The sequence below is a fragment of the Mus caroli genome, chromosome 1 (assembly GCF_900094665.2).
Source record: "Mus caroli chromosome 1, CAROLI_EIJ_v1.1, whole genome shotgun sequence".
Classification (NCBI taxonomy): Eukaryota; Metazoa; Chordata; class Mammalia; order Rodentia; family Muridae; genus Mus; species Mus caroli.
Genome location: NC_034570.1, coordinates 23,326,348 through 23,332,853, shown reverse-complemented (window position 1 = coordinate 23,332,853; position 6,506 = coordinate 23,326,348).

Genomic DNA, 6,506 nt, shown 5'->3' with positions numbered 1-6,506 from the left:
ATGAAATTCCTAGGCAAATGGATGGACCTGGAGGGCATCATCCTGAGTGAGGTAACACAATCACAAAGGAACTCACACAATATGTATTCACTGATAACTGGATATTAGCCCAGAAACTTTGAATACCCAAGATACAATTTGCAAAACACATGAAACTCAATAAATAAATAAATAAATAAATAAATAAATAAATAAACAAATAAATAAATAAAAAAATTAAAAACCCGAAGACCAAAGTTTGGACACTTCGCTGCTTCTTAGAATTGGGAACAAAACACCCAGAGACTGCCCCACCCTGGTGTCCATCCCATAATCAGCCACCAAACGTCAACATTATTGCATTTGCCAGCAAGGTTTTGCAGTAAGGACCCTGATATAGCTCTCTCTTGTGAGGCTATGCCAGTGCCTGGCAAACACAGAAGTTGATGCTCACAGAAAGCTATTAGATGGAACCTAGGGCCACCAATGGAGGAGCTAGAGAAAGTACCCAAGGAACTGAAGGGGTCTGCAACCCTACAGGTGGAACAACATTATGAACTAACCAGCACCCCTAGAGCTTGTGTCTCTAGCTGAATATGTAGCAGAAGATGGCCTACTTGGCCATCACAGGGAAGAGAGCCTCCTTGGTATTGCAAACTTTATATGCCCCAGTACAGGGAAAACACTAGGGCCAAGAAGTGGTAGTGGATGGATAGGGGAGCAAGGGTGTCTGTGGGTATAGGGGATTTTCGGAATAGTATTTGAAATGTAAATGAAGTAAATTCCTAATAAAAACATTGGGAAAAATAAAATGAAAGCATATTCTCATTCCTGAATTTTGTAAAGAAACCAACATTTCAGAATTGTCACTAGAACAAAGATCAGTAGGTGGTAGAAAATCCTGCTAGGAAGATGGTGAGGAGGTTTATAAATTATGGATTTTTTGGAGAGAAGATAATCTGACTGTCAAAATATTGGAAGACAACAGAAACATTTATGGATTACTATATTTTCCAAATGAGACTCTCACTAAAAAGAAAATACATATTTTAAGTGAAATAGAAATACATAACTTTACACTTTCCTTTTCTTCCTACATCCCTCAAAGTTATCCATCCTTCAACCCTCTGACACAAACAAATGTCTTAACTAGTTCTCTTTTCTTTTGTGTGTGTGTGTGTGTGTGTGTGTATGTATTTAAATATATATTCATATAGCTAAGCTTGCATCTTCTTTGATGATAGAATGCAGTAAGGATGTCTGTTGTTCTAGCTAAATGCGCACTAGTATATTTTTTTCTAAGGTCTATGACCCTTCAGTCCCAGGGAAACTGGATGTATTTCCAGTTCCAGCCATGATTTTCTACCTTTTGAATGAAATTAAAATCAAATTAGATTGCCTTTGGTTATCATTAACCTCAAGGAATCAAATCAAGCAATTGTGTATTTACCTAACTTTATACACAATACATGCATGGTATTTTGTATAGACCACCAGAATTCCTCCCTACTTTCTATTCTTATATTATTCCCAAAGATAAGTATAAGTATCATCTATCATCCACGAGGGATCTAATAGCAAACGTAAGCTCTCATGGAAAACCACAGCTGGGATATATATATCTCCAGCACAAGGCAAGAGAAAGCTCCTTGCTCCTTGCAAATAGTCAATCAGTGGAATACAATGCAGCCCTTTGATGTTCCTAAGAAGTTGAGAGTTGATACTTTGTACAGAAGAGATCACACAGACTTAGGACACAGGACTCAGATTCTTTAAGCTGCAGACAATCTGGAAGCTCCTGTTCTGAAATCTAGATTCTATAGTACAATAAATTACTATACATACTGCAAAGGAAGAAAAGCAAATAAACAGCCCTACCCAATTGCAACACACATGGATCATGACAATGACAATAAAGGCACTATCTAATGGTACACTAAGCACTGTCATTTTTTAATGTATTATAGTTATTTCCAAACTTCAGACAGCTATGTGAAAATCCAATTTTTCTACATCAATAAGCTATAATCAATAAACAACTTAAAATCCATCACCAAAATCAAAGATGACAAAATGCAGACTAAGAAATAAATGTAAGATCCAAGCATAGTGGTATATGCCATTAATGCCAGCACTTAGGAGGCAGAAGTTCCAAGTAAGCCTCATCTGCAAGATGACTTCCAGAAAAGGCAGAGCTACATAGAAAAAACGTGTCCTGAGACTCACACAAAGTATCAAGCAGAGCCCCAGGAGCCTTATGGAAGAGTCAAAGACAACACATGAAGACCCAGAGTCAAGAAACCTGGGACCATGGGACCTCAGAGAGCCTGGGCCACCAACAAGGAAGCATACAGAAGCTAGAACTAGACTCCTTGTACATTGGTAGTAAATGTGCCACTTGGTGTTCATGTGTATCCCCTAACAAGTTGACTGGGGAAAGTCTTGTTTTGTATTGTTTTATTTTTTCCCCTGACATTGAATACCCTTCCCCATAGCTGAACTGCCTGGGTGAGCCTCAGTGGGAGAGGATATGTCTAGTCCTTCTGGGACTAGACATGTCAGGGTGGAGTGGAACCCAGAGGAGGGGGCTGTCCTCCTCTGAGGAGATGGTGGGGGTGTGGAGTTATTGTAGGGATGGATTTGAAAGGGTGGGCCTGGCAAGAGAGGAGGGACTGGGCTGTGATGGGGATGTAAAGTGCATAAAAATGTAAAAACCTTAAAAAAAAAGAAATTCAAAGAAAACTTTACATTAAAAAAACAAAATAAAATAAAACAAACAAACAACAACAACCACAAACCCCGGAGATTATAGCTAGCACCATGCAAAAAGCCATGTCTGTAACTGTGTCAGTAACTGTAATGCTAGTACTGGGTTGAACAGCAGAATCTCAGCCTAGCCAAACTTCAAGATCTCGTGAGATGGTTCAATCGTCAAAGTAAAGATGGAGAACAGTTTCAGAATAGTCAAAATATGGACCTCTGTCCTTAACATGTACCTACATCCCCCATGAAACACAAACAAACAGGATATTGGGTGGGATATTGACCTTCACTTCTTCTATTCCTTGCCTCTATTTTCTGTGGAGCCCTGGCTTTCTTGGAGCTCACTCTATGGACCAGGCTTTTGTTTTAACTCACAGAGATCTTCCTACCTTTGGCTTCCAAGTGCTGAGACTAAATGTGTTTGCCACCACTGTCTATCTGGCCTTAATTTTTATTGACTGTACTTGTTTGGGCTAGAAATATAAACTGTAAGAGAATAATATGTGAAAGAAAAGCATATTTATTTTCATAAGACTTAATTTGTGAGTGTTTCAATAAATTACACATTTTAAAAAACACTTTAATATTAATACGAAGAAAAAAGGAACACTAATATATTCTACTAAGAAGGGAAAGAATACATACTCTAATTCAACATTTATCTCTATCTTAGCTTCTCCTTTTTATAGGAATCTGATATTTAGAAATTACTTTATTTAATAACTACTATAAAATCAGAGTTCTAAAGATGGATTAAAAGAATGACTCATATTCTTCTTAAGATACATATTTAGATGTTAGATCCTGTCCTGGTTCTTCCTCCAGGCCCATGCTCCCAGAAATAAGACTCAGACTCAAAAAATATTTACAAAAACTTGGCCATATGACTAGGCTCTTCTCTAAGTAGAATCATAACTTATGATAACCCATTCATTTTAACCTACATTCTGCTACATGATTGATTACCTGTGATCAGATTCCCTTCATATTTTCCTAGAGAATTCCCAATCTGTCTCTATCCCAGTGTTCTGTTTACCTTTCAGATGCTCCACCTTCTATTCTTTTTTCCTACGGACTATAAGCTTTTAACTTGACATGTGATGCATCTATATAATACACAAGATATTCTCTCTACATATGTATCTTTCATACATTGCCTGAGGCAATATCCTATTTAGCTTCTGTCTTCTCTCCCTAGAGTAGATCAAATATTTCTCATATGACTGTGTTTTCCCTCTTCCCTTTTTCTCTTTTTTTTCCTACTTTTCTCCAACAAATATTGATTTCCTTGTAGTGTTCTCAGGTGTTTAGGGTATTTATGTAAATACATACAGCTTGTATTATAAGACATCTTATGATCTTACTTGTAATAGAAGGCCTCCCTTATGTAAGATAGAAGATGGAATGGGCATTTCTGAGGGCAATTCTTTCACATAGGTAATCCACTGCAGACAGCAGCTCAGAAGCAGCTAAAAGTGGTCCAAATATAAATGATGGAACAATAGAGCTGACTCAAAAACATATGAGCAGCAAAGTTATAGTGTGGTATTGTGTTCAAAGTGGCAGATAATTGATTTTCCTTAGAACAAAATGTCCATAGAAACCTTGAGACATAAGTCTGGGAGAAAGTATGAACATTAAAGAGAGTTAGTATGACTGAGACATTTTTTCCTTAAGATTATATAAATTTGATGGAAAGTTTAGACCTAGAGATGATATCCTCATATGTACCAGGATTTAAGTTAGAAATGGAACTTAATCAAGAGGAACTCTGGGTACTAAAGGAATAGCTATGCTGCTAAGAATGCTTACTGTTCCTGGAGATGCCCTTGATGTAATTTCCAGCACTGACCTCAAACTTGACACAATAGAGTGTAACACCAGTTGCCAAGAACATCACACACTCTGGCCTCAGGAGCACTTGCATACAGATAATACCAAGAAAGTCAACTTGGCGCACATACACACAAAAAGTAATTTTTAAAGGATAAAATCTCTTGGGATATGGGAGAAAGGTCAGTGCTTAAGAGTTCTTGCTGATATTCCAGAGGACCAGGTTTGCTTCCCAGTACTCACGATGGGGCTCACAATATTCTATAGTTCTAGTCCTTGCGATTCATCATTCTGGTCTTACACCCTTGGGTGTTGCACATATATAATATACTAACTAAGACACCAATCAACCACCTATGCAAATTCATTAATTAATTAATATTTTAAAGTAATAACTGTCATTGTTTTTCCTATTTTTATTGTTTAAGAAAGCTGATAAGCCTTGGTTTTAAACAGTTTGGAGGGTTAATGTTCACGTGTTTCAAACCTAAGCCTTAGGAGTCTATTTCAATAACTAAGTATTCAACAACAAAATCAGATGGAAAATTAAATTTGATACTGAAATTATCTTTTAAAACAGTGTATGGGTCCTGTGCAATGGTCTTAATTCTGCAGTTTTCTGAACAGCAGAATAAGTGGGTCACTTAATTATGATCTCCCTTGGCTCAGTATGTATGTCTGAATTATGCAATTCTATGAAAAGTGGGCCATTTAAAATTAAGCAGAATTCAACACAATTTCAGACCAATGGCAAACAAAATTCAATTCAGATGCATATCACCATTTATAATTACACTAATTCAAAGATCTTATATTTCAATGTTCATGAGTCTACATTCTACAAAATGAACCTAGTTTTGATTGTGGGGGAATACATATCTGAAATAGCATAGAATTCCAGAACTACAAATGATTCTATATCGATTATATGACAGATTTTATATTCTAATTGAGAAGACCTGCCTTCTGGGAAAAAACAAACAACAGACAAACAAAAACAGGTGAAAATAAGATGAACCCACATCTTTTGGCAGCAGGTTTGAAAATACTTAAGTTTATCCCAAGAAAAACTATATTCACAAGATAGTAAATCCTCAGAATATGATTAACATCACTACCAGCCATATGCTGAGTAATGTAGAAGGGTTGCCTGTCTGATCCTAAGCCAACTTCACCCTCTCAAGTCACCAAAACATAGCATGGGTCACACATCCTATATACAGCCAATGGATTCTATTCTCAATTCCCAAGTTTTGCTCCTGTCACATTCCTTACCTACTGGTTGTAAATGAGGTATACCAATTCAAACACTGAGTCCGTATGATTCTAGACTCCCAAAATCATATCCAGTCTCCTTTACTAGTCTGAGTTGTGTAGTGTGTAAACTGGCCAAATTTGGTGAGTCTCACCTTTCCTGTTCTGAAACCCCAGACTTGGCTTTAGTCACTCAGCCTTGTGAATCATTCTGGTGTTTCCCACAGATCCTAGCTGTATAAATCTAAACCTCTAAGTTTTGTCCAAAATTCCGCACTCCGTATGCATTCCCAGTCTGTTTGGTCCATTAAACCCAACCTCACTCACATACTATCTAACTGTCTAGCATAGCCCAGGTCTCATATATCATGTAAGCCGACCTATTCTTAGAAAACCTCTTGTCTTTCCAGCTTCTGGCTATCATAAATAAGGCTGCAATGAACATAGTGGAGCATGTGTCCTTCTTACCCGTTGGAACATTCTGGCTATATGCCCAGGAAAGGTATTGCTGGATCCTCCGGTAGTACTATGTCGAATTTTCTGAGGAACCACCAGACTGATTTCCAGAGTTGTTGTATAAGCTTGCAATCCCACCAACAATGGAGGAGTGTTCCTCTTTCTCCACATCCTCTCCAGCATCGGCTGTCACCTGAATTTTTGATCTTAGCCATTCTGAC